Source organism: Eleutherodactylus coqui, chromosome 6 (assembly GCF_035609145.1).
Source record: "Eleutherodactylus coqui strain aEleCoq1 chromosome 6, aEleCoq1.hap1, whole genome shotgun sequence".
NCBI classification, from domain to species: domain Eukaryota; kingdom Metazoa; phylum Chordata; class Amphibia; order Anura; family Eleutherodactylidae; genus Eleutherodactylus; species Eleutherodactylus coqui.
Window position 1 is genome coordinate 235,785,838 of NC_089842.1, and position 24,928 is coordinate 235,810,765.

General features: G+C 45.6%; 1 protein-coding gene across 6 annotated transcripts in view; it reads left to right on the top strand.

Moving 5' to 3' along the window:
• LOC136633421 (death-associated protein kinase 2-like) overlaps positions 1 to 24,928 on the top strand; it is a 704,757-nt gene that overhangs the window by 582,247 nt on the left and 97,582 nt on the right. For 3 of the 6 annotated variants that reach the window (XM_066609139.1, XM_066609146.1, XM_066609144.1), the window contains exon 1: positions 20,369 to 20,631. The exons of 1 other annotated variant lie outside the window; for it this stretch is intronic. The gene's annotated coding sequence lies outside the window, so the exon portion shown is untranslated. Of the gene's footprint in view, positions 1 to 20,366; positions 20,632 to 20,843; positions 20,953 to 24,928 lie in introns of those variants that run through there. 2 more of the 6 variants (XM_066609145.1, XM_066609140.1) reach the window with 2 other exon arrangements.

Here is a 24,928-nt window from a genome sequence, read left to right on the forward strand (position 1 = left end):
AAGCCACAACCCAAGGCGATGTCAAGAAGCTGACAGAGATGTGAGCAGCCGGCGCACGCCTCCCGTCACTTACGTCAAGGAAACAGCGCCCAGCGCTGCTGAGGTTTGCAGATTTGAAGAATGATTAGATACGTTTCTTTATTTTTAGTTGCGACCTCGTTTTTGGTAAAAAAAAAAAAAGACAAAAATAATCCTTCCTCCTTGCCCAAAACATTGAGATTTACTCAGGGGACGTCATAGAGGGAGTCACCTGTTCGGGATCCCCTCGAGTAGACGGAACGCAGAGCCATAAGTGCTATGAAGGACATTCATCACTCACTTTAACCCCTTTGAGACCAAGCCTGTTTGCACCTTTCATCATCGCATTCCAGGAGCCATCAATCTTTAACCCTTTCCAATCCACTGTCTGACGTCCGAAGACATTCTGATTGAAGGCTGTGCAGCTCCGATGTCAGAAGACGTCCGGCTGGGTATTCTTACTGTATATTACTGGCCGCTCTGTTGTCGGGGGACTCTCCAGCATGTCCCATACCGCAGTACTGGCTCTAGCCAGCAGATGGCGCCATTGTATAATGGCAGAAAGAGAAAGCCCCCTAGGAAACCCTGAATCCAAAATTAGATTGCAAAGGGTTAATCTTTCTGTTGACACAGCCGTATGAGGGCTTGTTTTTTGTGGAACAAGTTGTATTTCTTAATGGCATTATTTTGGGGAACATATAATATATTGTATAAGTTTTGTAATTTTTTTTTGGGGGGGGGGGGGGATAAAAGATATTCTGACATTTGTTTTTTGGACTTCCATTTTTCGCTGGGTCATTACGATTCCGGCGATACCAAGTTTCTGTATTATTTTTATGTTTTGGTATTTTTGAACACAAAAAACACTTTTTTTAAAAGATTTAATTGTGTGTCACCGCATCCCAAGACCCATAGCATATTTTTCCATCGAAGGAGCTCTATGAGGGCTTAGTCAGACGAGCGTTTTCTTCATGCATGTATAGGTGCGTTTTAAGAATTACTCTATTAGAAGCAATGCTTTCAAATGAAAGCGGTCACATGTCCATTTTTTACAAGTGCAAAAAATTTGCACCTGAAAAAGATAGGACAGCGTTAAAAAAGTGGAGCCTTCCTCCCCATTGAAAACATAGGGAGAAGATCGCGCTCCTCTGCCACTGCTGTGACAGCCCCTCCTGATCACTGAACACTGTGACAGCAGCAGCAAATTGTTCAGTGATGAGGGGATTCCCCATGGGGATGAGGGAATCCCCTGCGACAACATTCACAGCAGTGGCAGAGGAGTGCGATCTGTGGAAGGGGATTCCCTCATCCCTGCAGGGAGTCCCTTCATCACTGAACACTGTGGCAGCACTATCACGGTGTTCAGTGATGAGGGGACTCCCCGCGGAGATGAAGGAAAAAAAATACACCACCTAGAATCGCTTTTGCATCTTTTCCCCGGGTCCCCGGCACTGTGCTTTTTCATTTCTACTGGCCAGGGATTGAAAAATCCCTGCTTCCTGGAAGCGCTGCCTCTGATTGGCTGAGCACTGTGACCAATCACAGCCATTCACTATTTTCACATCCAAGGAATCCCCTGCTGCAGCTTTCACAGTGATCCTCTCCCATTGCTTTCAATGGGGCAGCACTATTTATGTGCAAATTTTTGCTTCGGTCATGCGTTTTTTCACATGCATTCTGGATTTTTTTTCAAGCGCCTATGCATACATTTTTTTACATAGTAAAGGGGAAAGTTGGGGGTTTGACATTTTCATTTTTATTTATTTTTTTTATATACTTTTTAAACTTTTTATTTTGGTCCCTCTGGGGGACTTGATTATCACCATATGTTATCATACTTCTAGTACACTACTGTAGTTCAGTACAGAAAGCCTATAAAACTCAGCCAGAGGCTGAGCCTCATAGACCACCTTTGCCGGCAGATCCGGTGGCTATACTGAAGCCTCCAGCCCTGTAGCAACCCATCAGAACCCCCCTGCAATTTAAACCGATGGGTGAGAGAGGGAATCCCCTCCCTCTTTCAGCCTTTTACATGCCATGGTTGCACTGACCGTGGCATGTAAAGAAATAAACAGCAGGGATCTATCATATAATAACTATTTTCCCCTGCGGGGGCAGTAGCTTTTCCTTAGTGATATCAGTGATTGCTATTAATCTGATCTGGACAGTTATTGCCAGGGGCATAGCTATAGAGGTAGCAATCGCTACTGAGCCCTTGTGTCAAAATTTGAGCAAAAATTTAGTTGCAGCAGAACTGAGCATACTCAATGGACGCTTGCTTATGGACTGGGATCTGGCCATGAAAGAGACAATTTTAGCTGCGCAATAGGAGTGCAGGTGTAGGGGCTGAGGGTGAGGGACCCTCTGGTTCTGTGCTGGTCCACCCCATATAGATTTGTCTTTGTGTTTTCGTGTGTGTTTGGTGTCACTAATCTTGGTGGTGTCCACGTGTTTGTCTCCCTAACCTGCTCTCTGTGATGTGATTGGTAGAGCAGTTGGGGGCGGAGTTAGAGAGGAGGACGTGTGAGCAGGAGGCTGAGGGTAAGCCCGGGCTCATCTCATTGAGCTATGAGATACAACCTCTTTACTTGGTTTCAATGAATCGTTTCTGGAAAGGGGCACTGGCGTCACGTGAACAGATAAGTTATTGTTTCTCTGTTAATGCTACTGTCAAAGCTATAATCTAAGCCCTAACTGCAGAAAAAAAATACACATACATTACCTCTCCTGCGCTGTCAGCCCGGCCGCATCTTCTCCCCGGGTCCTGGCACTGATCATCTTCTTCTCTTCTGGCCAGGGATTCAAAAATCCCCGCCTCCTGGAAGCACTGGCTGTGATTGGCTGACACTAAGCGGTAGCCAGTCACAGCCAGCGCTTTCAGCAGCCGGGGATTTTTTTCAATCCGTGGCCAGAAGAGGAAGAATAAGATCAGTGCCGGGACCTGAGGAGAAGTATACAGCCATTTAAAAAAAAAAAAAGACAGAGCAATTTCCGCAGCATTTCTGCATCCAAAAACAAAAAACTGTTAAAATCCATACCATTGGTGCAGAAATCAGCCGCATATCCGCAGCTGACTTCATACTATGCGGCGCTCCCCCTCACCTCCTCCAAAGGCTTCCTGCTTTTAGTGCTTCTCCCTGGCTTCTGGAATGCTGTAGAATTTGCAGCGTAAAGTTTTGCTGCGGACATTCCACAGCATTTCCACGTGTAAACATACCCTAAGTCAGCTTGAGATACGCTGCCACGTGCAGAGTGGCCTCAGTAGTAATAGTGTCCCCTACATCAGCCCCAGTAGTAATTGTGACCCCCACAGTAGCTCCAGTAGTAATGCTGAGCCCCACAGTGGCCAAAGTAGTTATAGTGATCCCCCACAATGGCCTCAGTAGTAATAGTATCCCCCACGCTGGCCTCAGTAGTTATATTGACCCCCACACTGGCCCCAGTAGTAATAGTGACCCCCACAATGGCTTCAGTAGTAACAGTGTCCCCCACAGTGGCCTCAGTAGTAACAGTGTCCCCCACAGTGGCTTCAGTAGTAATAGTGACCCCGCCAAAGTGGCCTAATTAGTAATAGTGATCCCCACAGCGGCCTCAGTAGTAATAGTGTCCCCCACAGTATCTTCATCAGTAATATTGCCCCCCTCATCCCACAGTAGCCTAAGTCGTAATAGTGACCCCCACCAAGAGTGGCCTAAGTAGAAATAGTGACCTGCAAAGTAGCCTCAGTAGTCATAGTGTCCCCCACAGTGTCGCAAACCACTCAGCTCTAGAGTCCTTTCACATGCGTTGCCAACGCCAGATTCTCCGTGTCTGTTGGTTCGACTTCATCAGAAACAGCGACATATAAGCTGGCACGGGGCTTGAATTAATCACAGAGACAAGAACAAGGAAATGACTCGCCCTTTTTGATCATGTTGCACGCTTGTCAGAAGCTGTCCCGGCCCACGGTGCTCTAACCACAGCAATTGCTAGGAAAATCGAGAGACGACCCTCTGCCGAAAGGGCGGAGGCCTCCAGGTCATCCGCGGTGCTTGTGGGTGCAACAGATAGGCAACGGTACCTCCTCTGAGATCTGCACTGAATGGAACAATGCTCTCAGTTGTGGTCATTCTAGATTGGCGCTATGGACCATCGTTGTCCAAGTGTGATAACTAGTAGTAATAGTGTCCCCCACAGTGGCCTTATTAGTAATAGTGTCCCCCGCAGTAGCTTCAGTGGTAATAGTGACCCCCTGCAATGGCCTAAATAGTAATAGTAACCCCGCACAGTGGCCTAAGTAATAATAGTGACCCGCCGCACACACACAGTGGCCCAATTAGTAATAGTGACACCCCCCCCCCACACACACAGTGGTTTCAGTAGTAATAGTGTACCCCACAGTAGCTCCAGTAGTATTAGTGACCCCCCACAGTAGTCTAAATAGTAATAGTGACCCTCCCACAGTGGCCTACATAGTAATAGTGACCCCCCACAGCGGCTTAAGAAGCAATAGTGACCCCCCCAGAGTGGCCTAAGTAGTAATAGTGACCCTCCAGAGTGGCCTAAGTAGTAATAGTGATCCCCACAGTGTCCTCAGTGCATATACTATTACTACTGGGTATGATATAGTGTCCCCTATATCGACACAGTAGTAACAGTAATAATAGAGCTCCCCCTGAAACCAACATACTTGCCTCCTCCTATTCTTCAGAGCTTCGCTGCTCTTCTTCTTAGCGCTGCGTGCGGAAGTGTGTGCCCCCACAGTAGCGCCTCCTCCTCTCTCCTCCTGCGGAACTAAGGAAAATAGGTCAGGGTAGGAAGATCAGTGTGTGCATCCGGCTGTGGCGCAGCACAGTAATTACCAGCCGAGGAGCTGCGGCACCCCAACTGGTAGTCACTTTAATGTTGACCAGATGTCTTGAAGGCGTGACAAATGGGTGTCCCCCTGGGGTCCTGTTGGAAAGCGGGACCAAAGGTCCCAAGGCGGCACTGTCCAGCCTAAATCGGGACATCTGGTTATTGGCACTGTTACCGGAGTATTGGATTACCTAATGTGTGCAAAAGTATTATCATTTGGAAGTTCTAGTTAGCAGTAGGTAGTGCCTAGCTGTCCAGAGGTAAAAGTTCAACTGCATACCACTCTTGCCATTCCACCATTAAGGCATCCAACTAGGACAAGGATGAACCCCTTCCTACTGCACCCGCCTCTGTTGGGATAGTGCCACTCCTTTTCTCTATCTCTCATCATCTACTAACTCTCCATTGAAGTCTATGGAGAATGCTGTGGCAAGGAATTTGTGAATGGGGATCAGCATGTAATAGTGCAGGGGACCCCCACACAGGACAAATTTTACTGGTGGGCATCTTTGTTGGACACTGCCTCCTACCCAAGTGTAGAAAAGAAAGTCAAGCTGATACAATATACGACCATGTCACGTCAAAAGATTGTTGTAGGGTTGAATTTTCCCCTTAAATGCCTCCACAGCGCCACCTATTGGAAGGTAACTACTCTGTTACTCAATAGGCCTTGCAACTTGACGAGGGATGTAAGCCAACCAGGATAACAGATCGCTCTTTTAGGTTTCTTGCTTTTCATCAGTACAGGCAGGGTTCTGATCATTGACCAATAGGGTAGCTACTTTCCAATAAGGGTCCTTTTAGATGGTACAACCTATCAGGTGCAGATGTCTGACAGATCGTCCCAATGATAATCATTTCTGCGCTTTTACGCGAGTATCGCTTGTGAATAGAGGCGGAGCGGCCCATTCCTGTCCGCCCACCTCCATTCACAATAAACAGGCAGTCATTCACAAGTGATAACTGCCTGTTCACACAAGCCAATCCGCCGTTTGGATTTTATGCATGCAGAAGCAAACGGATTCTCATTTGTCATTTAGTCTGGCGGCTTTGCATTTACACTAAATGATTTATCGGCTTGTGTAAAAGGACCCTGAGTGTTGCTGAGGAGGCTTTATTCCATCACTCATTTGCATAGCTTTTTCCCAGGGAGCATTGCATGGCCTGTAAGTCTCCCTACATCCTTGTGGTGCTCTCTACAAGGAGAAACAGTAGTTCCCCTGGATTATCTTCAAATGTTAAAGGGAAGCTGTCACATTGGAACTAATTTATGGTGCTGCTACTGTAGGTGACAGGGAGTCGGAAGATATAATCCAACATGCAAAAGAGGGAGCGGCACTCAGGAACTCAGAAGTGGATCTGAGTTCCTGAGTGCCGCTCCCTCTTTTGCACGTTGGATTATATCTTGGAGACCGGAGAGTCGGCTGTCGTGTGGTTGTTGGCACCAGATTGGCGTTATTCCTTCCCCAAGAAGTTGGTATTATATGGTGTTACTTTTCTCCTTGTGCATCAGAGAGTCAGAAGATGTCAGCTTATACTTACCCGGTCCGCAGTTCCCTTGGTGCTCACAGGTGAAGATATTAGCTCCGCACAACAATATAACTCTTCTCTGAGCCACGTGTGCACGCTCTGCCATAGACTTGTATAGGAGAGTGTCAGAGAAGAGTCATCTTCATGCTGGGGAAAATAACATGACTTCCCCCGACAGGAGCAGCACCATAACTTGGCGCTTCTCCGATGTGACAGCTTCCCTTTCCAGTAGTCTGGCTGATTGAAATACATGAAGAAGAGCGCCCTCTTCAGGAAGTTACAGTCGTAACTGCATTTTTTTCTTTTCAGGATATTTATTGTATATGTGCAACTCATATTTCTATTGCTCCAGGTATAATCAGGTGCAATACTGTAGGTAAGGGGTGCATAGCCTCAGGGTCTGCAATGCATTTCTGTGTGGTCCCAACCATCAGGACTGAGGGGCGGCCTCACATGAGCGCATTTGCGGACGCAAAATCTGTGCCCGTAATAGATATAGAACCCTTTCACTACAATGGGTTCCTTCACATGTGGGTGTTTTCCACGCGCATTCCAAGGGCGGGGAAAAAAAACGCGCCATGCTCTATTCTTCTTTGCAATTGTGCATGGAAGGCCGCTGCGTGCATGAAATAGCGCAGAGAACTACACGATTTTGCAGGTTTAATCCAAAACACCTGGGCCTAGCGAGTCAGCTGACCTGCTTACAGGTAGGCTGCCTTTTCTAAATAGGCACAACTTTGGAGTAGATCCCACCCTACTCCAAAATGGCGCGGTCGGAAGTGTGCTGTTGTGAGCGCAATAAAGTACAGTCAAATGCATTGCTCTTACGCCCTGCATAGTGCATATACGTCCTGCGATAGAAAGCGTATAGGCGCTTACACTTGTGTGAGACGGCCTTTAACCCCTTAAGGACATTTTGGCCTATTTTGGGCTTAAGGACGCAATGATTTTTGGCGGATTTTCATCTCCATTTATCAAAATCCATAACTTTTTTATTTTTCCGATGACGCGGCTGTATAAGGGCTTGCTTTTTGCGTGGCGAATTGCAGTTTTTAATCGGTGCCATTTTTGGGTATATTGACTAGGTTGTAAAACTTTTATTATTTTTTTTATGATCGTAGAGAGAGAAAACGCATCAATTCTGCCATAGATTTTTTTTTATAGCGTTAACGATGCAGCATAAAAGACATAATACATTTTTTTTGCGGGTCGGTACGGTTACAACGATACCAAAATTCTTTTATTTTTTTTTTAACGTTTTTCCTTTGCCACAATAAAAACCCCTTTTTTGGAAAAAAAAATTTCTAAATTGCTGCATTCAAAGTCCTATAACTTTTTTATTTTTCCATGGACATTGCTATGTGAGGGCTTATTTTTTAGCATTTTGCCTCAGTTTTTTGGGTTTTTTTATGCTTTTTTTCGTGCAGAATAAAAAGTTTGTACAAGTTATTGTATGCGTTGTTATGGATACAGCGATACCAAATATGGGGTATTTTAATTTTTTTAAAAAAAGTTTATGCTGAGAAAAAGCACAAAAAAAGGGGGGGGGGAGGGGTTACTTTGTGTTTTTACATTTTTCTTTTTTGTACATTTTTTTTTTTTTTTTACACAATTTATGTCCCTGTGGGGGACTTGCACCATATCAGCTCAGATCGCTATATTAATGCAGTGCCGCTTGTTACAGCAATCACAGGCACTGGCAATACAGGACATTGGTATCTGGCATCCTGTTGCCATGGCAATGCGTCGGTCTCTCCGCGATTATATCGTGAGACTCCGAGGACGTCGCAGAGGGAGCACACTCCCTCTGTGAACCCTTCACATGGCAGGGAAGGGGTTAACAGCAGGGGTCGCTGCTCTGATGCACCCCTGCTGTTGCAGGCGGAGCCTGGCTATCGGTGACAGTTGGGCTCCTGCCGGATAGCGCGAGATCTCTTATGATACGTAACGGTACGCCCTATTGCGCTAAGTACCGCTCTGCCAGGACGTGCAGTTATGCCCTGTGGCATGTTAGTCCTGTAATACGTCTGTGAAAATCACGGCCGCATAATGAGATGAAACAAAACCATTATTGGGAATCCCTCGCTTTATTTCTTTGCGCAACAAAAATAGGGCCGGACCCATCTTCACGCTTTTTTATTCAAACTCGCGCATGGAGTTTCACGGTTCATGCGCTAATATGCTCCGTAGCAGTGAGCATATTAGCGTATGCACCCATCTGTTTAAGCCCTCAGCCTGCATATTTTTTACATGCAGCGCTAGGGGCCCACAGATTTACATTGCGCCATGTGAATCGCATGAAAAAAACCGCAGCGCGTCCTATTTTGGCGCGTATTATGCACTAATATCATAGTCTGGTGTAAAAAATGTGCAACAAATACGCACGTCACATGAGCATTAACTGCGTATTACAGGTGTAAAAATATACGCAGGTCTTATACATTCATCTGAGGGCGCCTCCGGGCGTCATCTGGCCGTAGGCAGAACTGCACCCGCCGGTACAGAACGAAGCTGCGCCTGAACGAGGGAGATAGCTTCCCCTTCGACAGACTTTCAAACTCAACGTCAGATCGCAGGAATTGGAAAAAGGCCGCGGGACGATAGGTGACGCCCCCACACAATCTATGTACAACATGCAGGGAAGGTCGGGCAAGCCCCACCTTTTATCAGCCGCAGTATTAACGGGCGAGAATACCACTAGCGAAAACGGAATCATTGAAATCAGTGATTTTGATTTTCCGTGATTTTGATTTGCCCTAGAGGCCGGCTTCACGAGGACGTATTTGCTTTCAATGGGCCCGCACACATTTCCGTAGTTTGGGCGGGCATTTCAGCCGCATAATAAAATGAGAACCTGTTCTATATTTCTGCGTATTTGCGCACCAAAGGTCCCTATAGAAGTCAATAGGGATGCGCCAATGCGTGCGCAAGAAGATGCCTGATGCGCTGGGTAATCCTAATGGAAGAAGAACACATCAGAAGCTCCCACCATCTGCAGCAGGAAGCGGCTGCAACTGACTGCTGAGTTCTGTTGCAATGGTGGGGATTGGAGAGAACTTCGATCCCCACCATTAACCCCATACATGCTACTATCAATGTTGATCACAACATGTAAGGGGTTGACAGAGGGAGCAAGCTCCCTCTGTGATGTCATCGGCTCTCTGCATTCATTCGAGGAGGGGCAAATGATCATAGGTTCACAGGTTCAAGCCCCCTACAGGGATATTAAAAAAAACGACTTTCCCTTTTCTGCACATTTTTTTGTGCAAAAAACTGAATAATAAAATACTTTTTTATTGTGCAAGTGGAAAAACCTACAGATACGATAAATATAATTCTGGTATCTTCATAATCACATCGACCCGCAGAAAATAGTCGTCATGTCATTTATATTGTCATTATAGCGAACGCCATAAAAAAAAGAAGCGGTGCCTTTCATATGTCTGGAATGGCCTCCCTGCTAGGAGTTTGCAGGGGGCCATTTCTTTGGCATGTGTGAAAGTCCCCAGGGCTGCCATGTATATCTGCCTATTAAGACGGGCCTGTGGCAGGGCTTAATAGAATGACTACAACAAGACAATATACCCAACTACTGAAGTAATGCAGTGCATTGTACATGTGATCAATCTATCGCAAGTTCAAATCCACTTATGGGTGCTAGAAAAAAGTCAAAAGAAGAGAAAAAAAAAGTTTTTTCTTTAACATTACAAAATATAGAAATTATTAAAAGGGGTTAATAAAGTGTATTTTGAAAAAATGTACATAGTTTTAAAATTTTTTTATTTATTTGGCAAAAGTCACTGTCGTTTATGGGAATTGCAAACTACTGAGCCACTTCTGTCCTTTCCTGAAAGGTGGAAGCCTTCCTTTCCGACAGCTCCACTGCGGATGTCCTGCAGAGAGCCCAGATGGGAGGCATCTTCACCGCTTTAGGCCGCCTGCACACGGGCGGGTCGGATTCCGCATGCGGACTCCGGCCCTGGCAGCAGCGGTGCATGCACGCATCCGCTTTCTTTTCTCTTCATCTGTATTACAGATAGTCCGCACGACTCGCCATCGGACATGCGCAATTCTGCAATGTCAATTGTGGAAGACCTGCAGATCGGACGGCTTCCATTGACTTTAAGGGAAGCCGTCCACTCGGAATCTGCACAAAAATGGAGCATGCTGCAACTTTTCCTCTGTTCGCAGAAACCGCAATACCTGCGTCATATTGAATGCTATTTTGTGTGTGGGCACTAGAGGGCGCTCAGTGCAAACATTTTTTTTTCACACTGCAAATTATAATTTTTTTAGCTGCAGGTATATCAGAAGGGCGCAGAATAATGAGGATTTATAGGAACTGTGAACTATAGATCCTCAGCAGTGGTTCACTAACCTGCCAGATCAGGTCTAGCAGCGTCACAGAGCTCAACAGCCAACCTTATTTACTCAGAGCTGGATAAAAGTAATCACATGGCTGATGGAACGGCGAGTTGTGCATTTGGACATGTTAGTTGGAGCACCAGCAATGCATTCAGCTGCTCTTGAATCTGCAGTGCCTGTTGGTCAGATCTATTCCTGACATCCTCCTCCGACCCCTTTCAGTGAGGAGTTGTTTCCATCCACAGGATCCACTTTCGCTGGATGTTTTTCCTTGATCACGCCATTCTCGGTATTTTCTCCACACTGTTACATGAGCCAGGACCCCACATGGTTGGCAGTGAGGTCCTGGCTAGTCTAGCATCGATGACCGGCCTCGTTAAAAATCGCTCAGATCGCTGGATTTTCCCATCTGATGTGGAATCCACTGAAAACTTGGCAGGCGCTAATTTAGATACGGGGAAGCATCAATCGTAAAAAGGGGGCAGGGGCTCTAAAAAGGGGGCCATTCGGTGTACATTAACCCCTTCACTCAAAAGGATGTAGAGTTCCATCCCCCAGGTGCAAGGTTTGTATGAAGTGGGATTGGGAGCCATTCCTGCTCCCTACAAGGTGGGTGCCGGCTGTTTTCACCACCCACCCACAACAGCTAATCGCAGCTGTTAACCATTTAAAAGGCCACTGTCAATTTTTAAATGGTACTATTAGTTCTGACAGTGGCATTTAAATCATCCAATCAGCGCTGAGGATTCCCAAACGGCCCCCTTATGATAAGATCGCAAGGTGCCATTTGGTTGTCATCGCAGCGCAGACCCTTCTGAAGGCCTCCAAGGTTGCCTTGACTAATTGTCTATTAAGACATGCCTGTCAGAATGTGGTGTAATGCAACACTGTGGTATTGCATTATACAGTATGAGCGATCAAGCGGTCACAAGTTCAAGTCCTCTATGGGGACTAAAGATGTAAAAATAAATAAACTTTTTATTGTCGGAAAAAATAAAGAATATTTAAAAAAAAACAAAAACTTTTTCCTGTATTGAGACAGAACTTGTCACCCCCACAAAAGCAACATAAACTAACTCATGTATTTTTCATACTCACCTGCTTTCTGGTTCCCACAATGCCCGTTACTGAATTCACCCGCCAGCCAACAATCTGACTCTTTTCAGAGTCCTGTGTGCGCTCCTCTCCCATAGACTTGTATAGGTTCTATGGGAGAGAACAGAACAAAAACATATTTGGTATGACGAGGGGGGGGGGGGGGGAGGCGGGAAAGCGTACACCCGCGGCAAATAGAGCATGCCGCGGGTGAGGACGGGAGATTTCACGGTGCAGAATTCCGCAGTGGAATTCCGCACTGTGTGCCCTGAGCTATTAGGTTCAATAGAATCTAGATGGCGAAATTGCAGTTCTTTTTCATTTCACTCAAAAAATTTTAAAAACTTTTCTCCGTACATTATATGTTACATTACATAATACCACGGAACAATACAACTCATCCTGCAACAAACAGCTAGCCCCCAGACAGCTACGTCGATGAAAAAATAAAAGTTTTATGATTTTTTGAAAAGTTGGGTGTAGAAACCAAAAATGGGGAAAAAAGGGCAACGTCCCTAAGGGGTTAATCTGCATGCAGGGAGTTCTCCATAGTGGTGGTGACCGCAAGGAGCAGTTATGACTGTGTCAAAACAAAGCGGAACGTTTGGCATCTGCTCATTAGAAGCCTATATAAATGGCATACTATGGGTCTGACACTGCCGCGGTGTGACACAGCAATTCACTGTCTGGCCAGAAAGCAACATTGAATCACAATTCTCCTGGCGAAATGCGTTGCGATTACACAGGATTGCTGCAGGCTGGGTTGTGTTTGTACGCAGCGTAGAACTGAGTTACAGCCAGACATTCACTAAAACAAGAGGAACACAAGTTACCAAACATGCAGGAACAAGAGGTCAAGGGCCAGAAGTGGAAGCAGAGTCATCCTGCCCAAGCTACAAGTAACGCTGATAACAATGTCCTGAAAGAAGACCGTACTGCAGTGTCACCTTGACATGCTGCACCCTACAGCTTGGGGTCTGCACCGCTGAATTCTGCCAAAATATCGCATGAGGTAGCTCTGCTGCGTCCTGGAAAGCATCAGACAGAACTCCCTGTAGTCAGTGTGTCCTGTACAGCCATGTTCGGGTCTGGCAAGTGCAGGATGCAGAATTTCCGCTTCTGTCAGTGTGCAGTTCCAGGGATGGAGTCGAAAAACTAAAAAAGCTCTGATATGAAGGAGCCCTTAGAACACAAATATAAAACATTTTTGTGGAGCACTAGCTGTGCAGCAAACAGACATTTAACTCACCCAGCCTTTGAGCGCTGACCTCCCCCCCCCCCCCCCCCCACGGCATCTGCACACAGCGTCCTGTATGCAGCGCGGACGCAGATGGGAGAGGTCAGCGGTGATAGACGTACTGGCTTTTCAGCAGGTGGGAATTAGAAAATGCAGGGAGAACAAGCGGTGGCTAGACACACCTGGGCCCCGGCAGTGGCGGACGGGTAAGTATATATTTTTTTACTACAGCTAGGGATGATTTTCAGGGAAGGGCTTATACTTAAAGCCCTTCCCCGAAAATCACTGCAGGGGTCGCCGGGAGGCTATTCCTTTCAATGGGGCCACCAGCAGCAGCGGCAGCCCCTTTGAGAGCAAGGCTCTTAACCCAAGCTCTTAAATCTGAGCAAAAATTTGGGAGAGAGCCTGCTCTCAAGTCAAAAAGCTTGTAAACTGAGGCACTCTTAACTCAAGGTATCACTGTATTACTATAGTGGTCACTATTAATCCTGGGGCAACTATGCGGTAAACTATTACAACTGAGTCACATATGGGGATTGATATTACAACTAGGGCCACTATGGGGGACACCATTATTACTGGGGCCACTGTGGAGGTCACTATTACTCCTGTGACCACTGTAGGGGCCCTTAATATTACTGTGGTCACTATGGGAGTTACTATTTCTACTGGGGCCACTGTGGGGGGCACTATTATGATACGGGTAACTATGGGGGATACTATTATTACTAGGGCCACTATTACTATCGGGGCCATTATAGTGGACACTTGCTACCACTGAAGAGGCACTATTATTACTGGAGTCACTATGGGGCCACTAATACTATTGTGGCAATTATAGGGCCACTATTATTACTGTATCTGCTATGAGGGCTACTGATACTACTGGGGCCCTTATGATGGACAATAATATCACTGGGACTACTGTGTAGAACATTATTACTACTGGGGCAACTGTGGGGTCACTATTATTATATGGGCCACTATGGGGGGATACGATTATTAGTGGTGTAACCATAGGGGACACTATATACTACTGCAGCCACTGTGGGGGAACTATTATTACTGGGTGACTAAGGGGGCACACATTCTTTTGTGTCCATTATAGGGGCATTATTACTACTGAGTTCATTATGGGGGACACCATTACTACTGGGGCTACTGTAGGGGCACTATTACTGGGATTACTATAGGGGCACTATTAGTACTGTGTCGACTACAGGTGTTACTAATACTACTTGGGCCACTATAATGGACAATAATATCACTCGGGCCATTATGGGGGCACTATTACTACAGGTGTTACTATGGAGGTTTCTATTGCTACTGGGGCCACGGATGGGGAACACTATTACTAATAGAGCTAATAACAGGGGTCATTATATACTAGGGTCACTATAGGGGCATTATTAATACAGAGGCGACTATGGGGGACACTATTATTACTGGTGCACTATTGGGGTCATTATTACTACTAGGGAAACCATGGGGGCACTATTACAATTGTTGCCACTATGGGGGTATCTATTACTTCTGGGGCCACTATGGGGATTACTATTACTATTGGGGCCACTAGGAGGGCACTATTTCTAATGGGGCTACTATGGGAGTGCTGTTGCTACTGGGGGCACTACTACCACTGGAGTCACTCTGGGATCACTATTATTATAGTGGCCACTATGAGGATCAGTATCATTACTGGGGCCACAATGGTGGATGCTATTATTACTAGGGCCACTATTACTATTGTGGCCACTATCGGGGCACTATAACTACTGGGGCCACTATGAGGGTTACTTTTACTATTGGGGCCACTATCGGCGTTACTATTATTCCTGGGGCCACTGTGGAGGGTGAGTATTACTACTGGGCCACTATGGTGACAGCACTACCACTGGAGTCACTATGGGGTTCACTATTACTACAGCGGCCACTATGAGGGTCAGTACTATTAGTGGGGCCACTATGGGGGAACAGTGTTACTACTGGGGCCACTATGGGGGACACTATTACTACTGGGTCCACTGTGGAGGTCACTATTACTACTGTGGACACTGTGGGGCATTATTATAATTGGGGTCACTCCGGGGGTGCTATTACTACAGGGCCCACTACGGGGGACACTAGAACTACTGGAGCCACTATGAAGGTCACCATAACTACTGTGGGCACTGTGTCTGTCACTAGCATTATTGGGACCATTATAAGGGTGCTCTTTCTACTGGGGCCACTATGCAGGACAGTATTACTAAGGTAGCATCTATGGGGGTCACTATTGTTACTGGAGCCACTATTAGTTACAGTATTACTACTAGGGCCACTGTGGGCCACAATAGAAGACACTATTGCTACTGGGTCCACTGTGGGGGGGGTCACTATTATTATTGGGAACACAACAGTGGTCACTATTACTACTGGGGTCACTATGGGGATTACTATTACTACTGGGGTCACTAAGGGGGGGTCACTATTCTTGCTTGTGTCATTATGGGGGTACAAATACTATTGTGGCCATTTTGGGGGAACTAGTATCACTGTTTTAACTAAGGGGATCACTATTACTACTGGGGCCACTATGGGTCACTATTACTACAGGGTCAGTGTTACAACTAGGGCCACTACTGTGGAAGGTTACTATTAGTGTTGGTCAGGATGTGGGGGTTCTATTAGTGGGGTTAGAATGGGGGTTACTATTACTATGGTGCCCACTACAGGGTCACTATTACTACTGGCGTCACTATGGGGATTACTATTAATATTCGGGCCACTAAGGTGTGTTACTATTATTACTTGTGTAGCTATGGGGGTCCCTATTACTACTGGGGCCACTATGGGGGGTCACTATTACTAGAGTAGTCACTATAGGGGACACTATTACTCCTGAGCCACTGTGGGGATCAGTATTACAATATATACTTTGGTGTTGTTAGCTGTTTAGTCGTTCACGACCTTCGGCGACCCTAAAAGCTCCCTCCCTCCATGTTTTTCGGTTTTGCATTGCTTCTTTCAGTTGCGTGATATCCATGCCAGTATCAGCTTTGACAAAATCAGCCATTGTGTTCTTTGGCGGCCAGGTCTTCTTTTTCTGCTGATCTGTCCAAGCATTATAAATTTTTTTAGCGACTCTACTCGCATTACATGGCCAAAATCTGAGTCTGAGCCGGTCCATCTCGTCTTCCGTGATATATCAGATCTTATACGATTCAGGACTTCTCTGTTAGTTACTCTTGCTGTCCAGGGTATACACAGCAGCTTTCGCCAGCACCACAGCTCATGAATGAATGAACGAATAGCTAAGCACTAGCTGTAATTGGCTGAGCGCTCAGCCAATCAGCACAGTCCTTTCAGGAGTCGGTGATTTTTAAATCCCCGCCTGCTGAAAGTGCTGGACAGCAGTGCCGGGGAGCCAGCCGGAGGACGCGTCTGAGTGGCGGAGAGGTGAGTTATTTATTTTATAACCAGTTAATGAGGATTTTCAGGAAAGGGCTTATATTTCAAGCCCTTCCCCGAAAATCATACTGCGGGGCTTGCCAGAAACCACTGCTTTCAATGGGATCGGCAGCAGTGTGTTTTAATTCAGGTACGGGAGACCCGCACTAAAATGGAGCATGTCCGGATTTTTTCCCGCACACGGATCCGCGCCTGGCGGGAAAAATGACATCCGCAGGTATTTAACTACCTGCGGGTGTTCAATGCATCCCTATGGGGCGCGGATCTGGATTTTAACCCCGTGGAAAATCAGGCCCGCTACGGATTCTCCATGGAGAATCCGTAGCAGGTCCCTCCTGCCCCACGGACATGAGGCATTAAAATAAGAATAAACTCACCTGCTGTGGGCCGTGCGTGTCTTCCCTTCTTCGCGGCCGGATCTTCTTTCTTCGGCCCGGCGAATGTGCACGGCACGCTGGCTGCGTGCCGCGCGCATGCGTCAGGCACATCCGCCGGGCCGAAGAAAGAAGATCCTGCCGCGAAGGAAGGAAGATCTACATCGCCCGGAGCAGGTGAGTTTAATTCAGGCGCGGGTCTCCTGCGGATCCAGACGGCTTCCATAGGCTTCAATAGAAGCTTGCGGGAGACCCGCACCTAAATGGAGCATGTCCATTTTTTTTCATGCTCCAGAATTTTTTAATTCACTTTTATTGACCATCCGCGGGTATTTATCTACCCGCGGGTGGTCAATGCATCCCTATGGGACGCGGATCCGCATGCAGGTGATCCGCTGCAGATTTTAATTCTTCTTTTCCCCGTGGACATGAGGCCTTAGAAAAAGTAACTGAACCCTTTGTGATTACCTGGATTTCTGCACTGATTACAATGTGGTCCGATTGAATCTAAGTCACCATTACAGACAAATGAAATGTAACTAGTAACACATAGATACTTGTACCATCATGTCATTTATTGCAATTACCCATAAAGCAGGGAGAAAAAAGTAAGTGAACCCTGCCATTTAATATCCCATAAATCCCTATTTAGCAGTAATGACCTCCACCAAATGTTTCCTGTAATTGCAAATAAGATTTGTTGGATGCTGAGGAGGACTTTTGGGCCCTTTCTCCCTGCAAATATATTTCAGGTCATCAGTATTTCTGGGGTGCTTTATGTACAGAGCCCTCCTGAGGATAAGCGACAGCATCTCCATAGAGTTAAGGTCAGGACTCTGACTTAGCCATTCGGAAAAAAAAATAAATCTGCTTCTTTTCAGCTATTCTTTAGGTTCAACTACTCTTTATTACAACTGAAGTAGTTCACATACAGATAAATTAAGGCTACTTCCACTTATGCAACATTTTCTTGGGCTGTTTTCTTTTTTTTTTTGGTCTAACCCAATAAGAACCAAGCACCATTAATGTACAGCGGGGGTCCCAGGCTTTAAGGCCACACCATTTTTTTAAATAAAGTGCGTGTTTAAAGCTTCTGCAATCTACCTGGAGCAGATCAGACAGCGGCGGGCCTGGAGGAGCAGACAGCAATGGTTTATAACCACTTCTGCCTTCTCTTATCCAGCCTACATAGCGCTATGTGGAGAACAGAGGAAGTGCCAGTGCTGTTTCCTCTATTGCAACTGGCGTTTGCTGTCAAGCCTTGAGAGGTCAGAGCTGCAGGGTCTTCGCAGACCCTAGCCCATCTCTGCCAATAACTAATTTGACACTAGGGGGATTTTTCCCCCTGTAGCTGGGACTCCAATAGATGCTGCTCCTATGGATGCCCCAGCTACAGTCAAAAGATTGGGACATATGAATAAAAAGTGATGGTGTGAAGGTCCTCAGAGGTCTTATATGACATAACGAGGGACATAGATGTTAAAAAAAAAGTTATAAAAACAAGTTAAATAATTACAGAATTAGGCCTGTGTAACAGGAAGTTCTTTGTGTAGCATTTTTCATCGTGCAAGCATACGCAGAGAATAGATCGCATCGATTTCAATGGGTTTGTTCACATAAGCATATTTTGCGCACATATTTCGTTGGCAGCATTTGCTCGCAAAAATAGTGCATATTGAACTTATTTGCCCATTTCATAGATTGAGAGCATGCTTCCATGTTTTTTGCACGTGCAAATACGCAACGCCCATTGTACAAATGCGCTTATACCCGTGTGACACAGCCTTATAAGCAAATACATATATTATATATATATATAAACTCAGTGCCTAAATCAACCTAGGTAAAAGTAAAGTCCTCTTGGTCAAACACCGAGTCATGACTGACCACTAGGGTAACGTCACATCATGATGTTCTTTTTTGCCATTGCCTTCCCCAGTCATCTTGTACCCCCCACCAGGCTGGATACTCATTTTACTGACCTCACAAGGATGAGTTAACCTTGAGGTGGCTACCTGACCTAAGCAGGGATTGAACTCACAACCTTCAGGTCATGAGCAAGAGCTTAGGACTGCATTTCTGCTACCTAACACTTAGTGCCACACAAGGCACAAACCATCACCATATGCCCCCTATAATCTGAATATATAAGTGACATACCAAAATGTCCCCAAAAATGAGGAACCCATTCCTGCAGTTTATTTTAGCATAAATATACTAATTTTAAAAATAACAAACTATTAATAATTTTGGCAGCTCAAGATAAAACAAAAATAGGCCAAAAATCACGACATGCATAAAAAATGTCTGCTCTTTTAGGACTAAAACACTCTGGTCTTTAAGGGGTGAATCCCTATCTACAGAATAGGGGATAACTTGCCACCTTGATACCTGTTGAGCTCCATTGTGCTAACAATGCTCCAACCACTAAGACTCCCAATGACCCAGAGAAATTGCTCCCCGCACTTCCCAAAATTTTGAGAGCGGTAGTCACACATGTCTCTGCGCCATTCTCTTCAATGAGACCATTGGAGATAGTCAAGTTCAAGATCTTGACAATCTGGTGTAATCACATGGAAGTGAACGGAGATTAGTGAATCTTGACTTTGGCTATCTCTGGCAGGTCCAAGGGTCTTATATAGAAAGAGCCTCAAGTGGTGGAGAATGTTAGGGCAGCAGAATTACTAAGTTCTTGCTCACAACCTGAAGGTTGTGGGTTCAATCCCTGATGGTTCAGGTAGCTAGCTCAAGATTCACTCAGCCTTTCACCCAGCTTGGTGCTCATAAATTACCTGAAAGTGCTGCAGAATAAGTTTGCACTATACAAATAAGATGTATTGATGTCAGCAGCATGATGAAGCACATGCATGGCTGTCAGTACTCATGGATGTGCCAGGGTGTTATCTCTGGATCTGTGAGGGTTCCAGCAGTTGGACCCCCACCGACTGGCAAGTTCTCACCTATCCTGTGATCCTGGTTTAACCCCTTTAAACTCATTGGATGAAATATAAAGCGCTCTACATACAGAACATTTTTGGGTTTTTTTTGCCACTTGTGGCATTTTTGCACAACCCAGCATGCTCTCAACGGGGCATTTTTTTCTGTACTTCTTGAAAAGCGCCAGAAAAACATGTTTTAAAGTAAAAAATAAAAAAAACCACTAAGAACACTTGTAAAAAAAAAAAAAAGTTATCAAAAACATGATTTTTTTGGAGTCATTTAAATAAAGGGTGTGTGAAGGAGCTTTAATAATACTGCCGCATCTGTATTGCTGCATTAATATTGACTCTTTATTTAGGAGTGTCAAATACAAACAAGACACTCAGGGAAAAACCCCCTCGGCAGTAGTAATGCTCCGCTCTGCACACTGTATACTTGGAGATTCCCTTTGCATAGACATGAATCACCAGATATACAATGTGTGGGATTAATGTGAGGCTGCACCTTTAAGAGTCCAGTCCCTTCCTGGTTGCTGCACACTATCACCATACAGCTTCCCCAGCAAAACATTGCATTCAAGTCTGCCTCTTACTATCTGTTAGCACAGCTTCCTGACCTCCCCCTCCACTGCAAGGCCCCAACCCTGGAGACAAATATGATCCATCCCTGGTCAGAAGACAAACTTCCCAGCAGATGAAGACCCCTGAGAGCAGATGCCCAGTAACATCCATCTGCAGAAGGCAGCACTGCTGGCTGGGCTCTGCTACCCCCTACAACCTGCATAAGGTAAGAGCCTCTCACCCCCCATCAGGGCTGCCACCTGCATGCCAGGTTAGCTACCTGCAGTGACTAGCTCTGCCTCCTGTGCCCCCTAGGGAGTTCCCTGGGATATCAGCACCACACGTCACATTAGGTTTGGAGAATAGAAAACAGAAAGCTACATCCCCCTCCCTGACTCCTCATTTGGGGGCTGGAATATGAAAAGTTTCAGCAACACAAAGTGATTAGCTGCAGGCAGTCTAGCCCTGACCTGGGCACTGCAGAGGAGGGGGTGATTATTTGGAGATCCCACATTGCTGAGCACCTCTGCCAGTTGCAGCCCACCTGGTGAGTGCCCCCCTCTCTGCACTGCTTGTTTTAGTTCACTGTTACATTGTATCTTGTTTGTGTTAGGATTGTGTAGGATGTTTGTACTGGGAATGTTAGAATGTAACAACATGAGAATGTATTTAACTGCTTCCTACCCTTGATTTCTGGGATGGTCTTTGGTTTTAGGGTATTGAGTTCTGCTCTGTTCAAAAATATTTAGGGTTCAAAGTCCTCCCTATTAGAAGTGAATGGTTCTATGGTCAGTCTATCTATCTATCTTGTTTCCCCGAAAATAAGACAGGGTCTTATATTACTTTTTGCTCCAAAAGATTTTACTTTTTTCATATATAGCTGCCTGGACACTATTTAAATTGACTTTTTTGATTACTGTAACTAGGGCTTAATTTTAGATTATGGCTTATAGTTCAAGCATCCTCTGCACTCTCAGAAATCCTGAAAAATCATGACAAAGCTTATTTTCAGGGTAGGGCTTATTTTTGATGAAACAGGATATCTATCTATCTCGTAACCATCTCATATCTATATGTCTGTGTGTCTAGCAATCTATGTATCTATCTATATACGATCCCTTAAAGGGCAGGATAAATGGTAAAACTATGGAAAACCCTATCTATCATTAAAGCTTTAAAGGGGTTGTCCCGCGCCGAAACGGGTTTTTTTTTTTTTCAACCCCCCCCCCGTTCGGCGCGAGACAACCCCGATGCAGGGACGTACAGACAGCTTACCGGAGCGCTTACCTTGATCCCCGCGCTCCGGTGACTTCTATACTTACCTGTGAAGATGGCCGCCGGGAACCTCTTGCTTCGTGGACCGCAGCTCTTCTGTGCGGTCCACTGCCGATTCCAGCCTCCTGATTGGCTGGAATCGGCACGTGACGGGGCGGAGCTACACGGAGCCGCTCTCTGGCACGAGCGGCTCCATAGAAGACTACAGAAGACCCGGACTGCGCAAGCGCGGCTAATTTGGCCATCGGAGGGCGAAAATTAGTCGGGCTCCATGGGAACGAGGACGCTAACAACGGAGCAGGTAAGTAAAAAACTTTTTATAACTTCTGTATGGCTCATAATTAATGCACAATGTACATTACAAAGTGCATTATTATGGCCATACAGAAGTGTATAGACCCACTTGCTGCCTCGGGACAACCCCTTTAAGGTGAATCACTTCTGAAAGTGTCATTTCTGCTTTACAGTGCTGGATATAGGCATCTATAAGTGCAGCTTCTCTATAAACCTAGCTGGGGATATGTGATATATTGTATGTCATATGTAATAGCTGGGGATGTGTGATATATTGTATGTCATATGTAATAGCTGGGGATATGTGATATATTGTATGTCATATGTAATAGCTGGGAATATGTGATGTATTGTATGTCATATGTAATAGCTGGGGATATGTGATATAATGTATGTCATATGTAATAGCTGGGGATATGTGATATATTGTATGTCATATGTAATAGCTGGGGATATGTGATATATTGTATGTCATATGTAATAGCTGGGAATATGTGATATATTGTATGTCATATGTAATAGCTGGGGATATGTGATATATTGTATGTCATATGTAATAGCTGGGGATATGTGATATAATGTATGTCATATGTAATAGCTGGGGATATGTGATATAATGTATGTCATATGTAATCCCCATTCATATACATTCATTGTCGGAAAAAATCCGGCACCTTGATGAGTTGTTATTTTGCTGTAAAACCCGTCCTGCGGCTCCATCTCAGGCAGATCTGTAGATGATGAGAGTTGTGGTGATTAGATGGACGGTCTTGTCACCGGAGGTCCTAAAACTGGTTCCCCCCTTGTCCTATAAGAGGCTCTCGGAGGCCCCTTGTGAGTAGTGGCCTCTTCATCCACTTGTGTAGGGCTTGTTGACCACTAGATGCCTCTACGGCGCAGAGAAGAGATGTCACCCCATTACCAGAGTCTGGAGGGGCGCATAATTGGGGTATGAAGCAGGATGGTCGGATCGACGCACGTGAAAAGAATCCCAACATGTCCTATTTTGCTCTGTTTTATGGACCGAAATAGCCCATTAAATTCAATGTTAGCGTGTAAATACGAAGTGACTATGAACGATACATGCATAGTCACTGCGTATTTATGTATGAAATCAACCGGGACTTGTTTGTTTGCATATGGGAGATACCCAGCGTGTGCGAAAATACATGCAAAATGCAGGGAATATGCACAGTGCAGAAACTGAATACGCCCGTGTGAATGAGCCCTAAAGGTCGAATCACACATGCAGTTTTTGAGCCAAAGCCAGAAGTAGATCCAAAAGGAATGTGAAATATAAAGTCTGGACTTCTCCTTCCTCCTGGCCCACATCTGGATTTGGCTTAAAAGCTGCCTGTGTGATTGCAGCCCCTGTTCTACAGATATTACCTGGGGAGCTGCTGCAGGAATGGGAATTCACTGCGGCTGCTCTCTATAATAACCCAAAGAGGGTGCAGACCCACGGTGCCGCTGACAGATTTGACTTTGGGATACTTCTGAGGGCAGCACCTAAAGGACCCATGCTTTTTACTCTTTAAACCTCTCCAATTGGGATCCGGTCTTTAGCTGCAGGGACCCTCATGCCATTACCCCAAAAGTAGTCTTCTGTGACAGCTAACACGGACAAGTTAGAAGCAGCGTAGCACAGCAGTCGATATTCCGGCCAAGGTCGGTACAGATGGAGTTCTTGTGTAATGATGGCAGGCAGCAAACAAAGATATAGTGTTGAAAGAACAAGCCAAGGTCAGGAATGGAGAGGACAGGAAAGCTGGGTGATTTGGACAGAAGTCAGACACACCTTCACAGGAACAAACTGAAACTATTGCTTAGGCATCCTCAGTGGTTAGCTGTCTGGATTTGCTGGGGATGGGAAGCTGGGTAGGTGCATTGTCCTTTTAAGAGGTGGGCCGTGTGAATGCTCGCACCCTATGGGCAGTGACAGGAACCCTAATTAAAGGGCTAATGCAGCATCTGCTGCACTTGACAGGAGGAGGAGTTTGGAGGCTGCGGCTGGCAAAAGAAGGAGGTTCCCAGTTGCATAATACAATAGGAACGTCAGACATTCATATACAAGCGCAGGTTTACCAGAGAGGAACCTACTCCTAAAAGTAACTCTCTACCTTTGGTTTATTGAAATTTCTCCACATTTTCCTTCATGCCGTTAGGCGGATTGGACTGCAGTCTGCATCCATTGCAGGTTGGTTGTTTGCAGTCTGAGTCTACAGGGCGACCTAAAGGAAGATGACAGTGAGGCTGTTACATTAGGGAATTGCTAGTTTAATGGTCTCCCATCTGTACTGTAGGAATGGTTCGGTGGTCCGATGTCTCCCGGTGCCCCGCTGCTGCCGGGCCCCTTGCTAATGGCAGACACTTCTATCGTTTGTTAAACCATTGATGCAAAATATTGCTTTGAAATGAAAGTTATAATTGACATTTTCCAATTACATCCAGACCCATGTGTACCGTCTTGTTAATGGATTGCTGATGAGATTGTACAACATGTATCTATATGCTTGGGGAAGTAAGAGGCTAAGGTCGTGCACATGGTACGATATTCTGTGTAGTAACCACTGTAATGCCTAATCTCTGGAACACTCCAGATACAGAGTACTTACCATATCATTGGGGGGTCTCTGTGAGCATATACAAAAACAGTGCTAGTCTTGGGCGTGATGGCACCCTGTATGAAATTTTGTTTTGTGCCCCCTTCCTCCCAGGGATAAGAAAAAAAAACTATATATATTGCTCTGATAGACAATCTGACTGCATTCTGCTTATGCGGAAAGCAGCAAGATCAGAAACATACCCTCACCAGAACAGCTCAGAATATAAATACTTTTCCAGCACCAAGCTTACAACATAAATACAGCAGCAGAACAAAGATCAGTACATAGGGCACCAGAACCAAGCCAAGCACATAAGTAAAGCACCAGAGCCAAGCTCAGTATGTAACT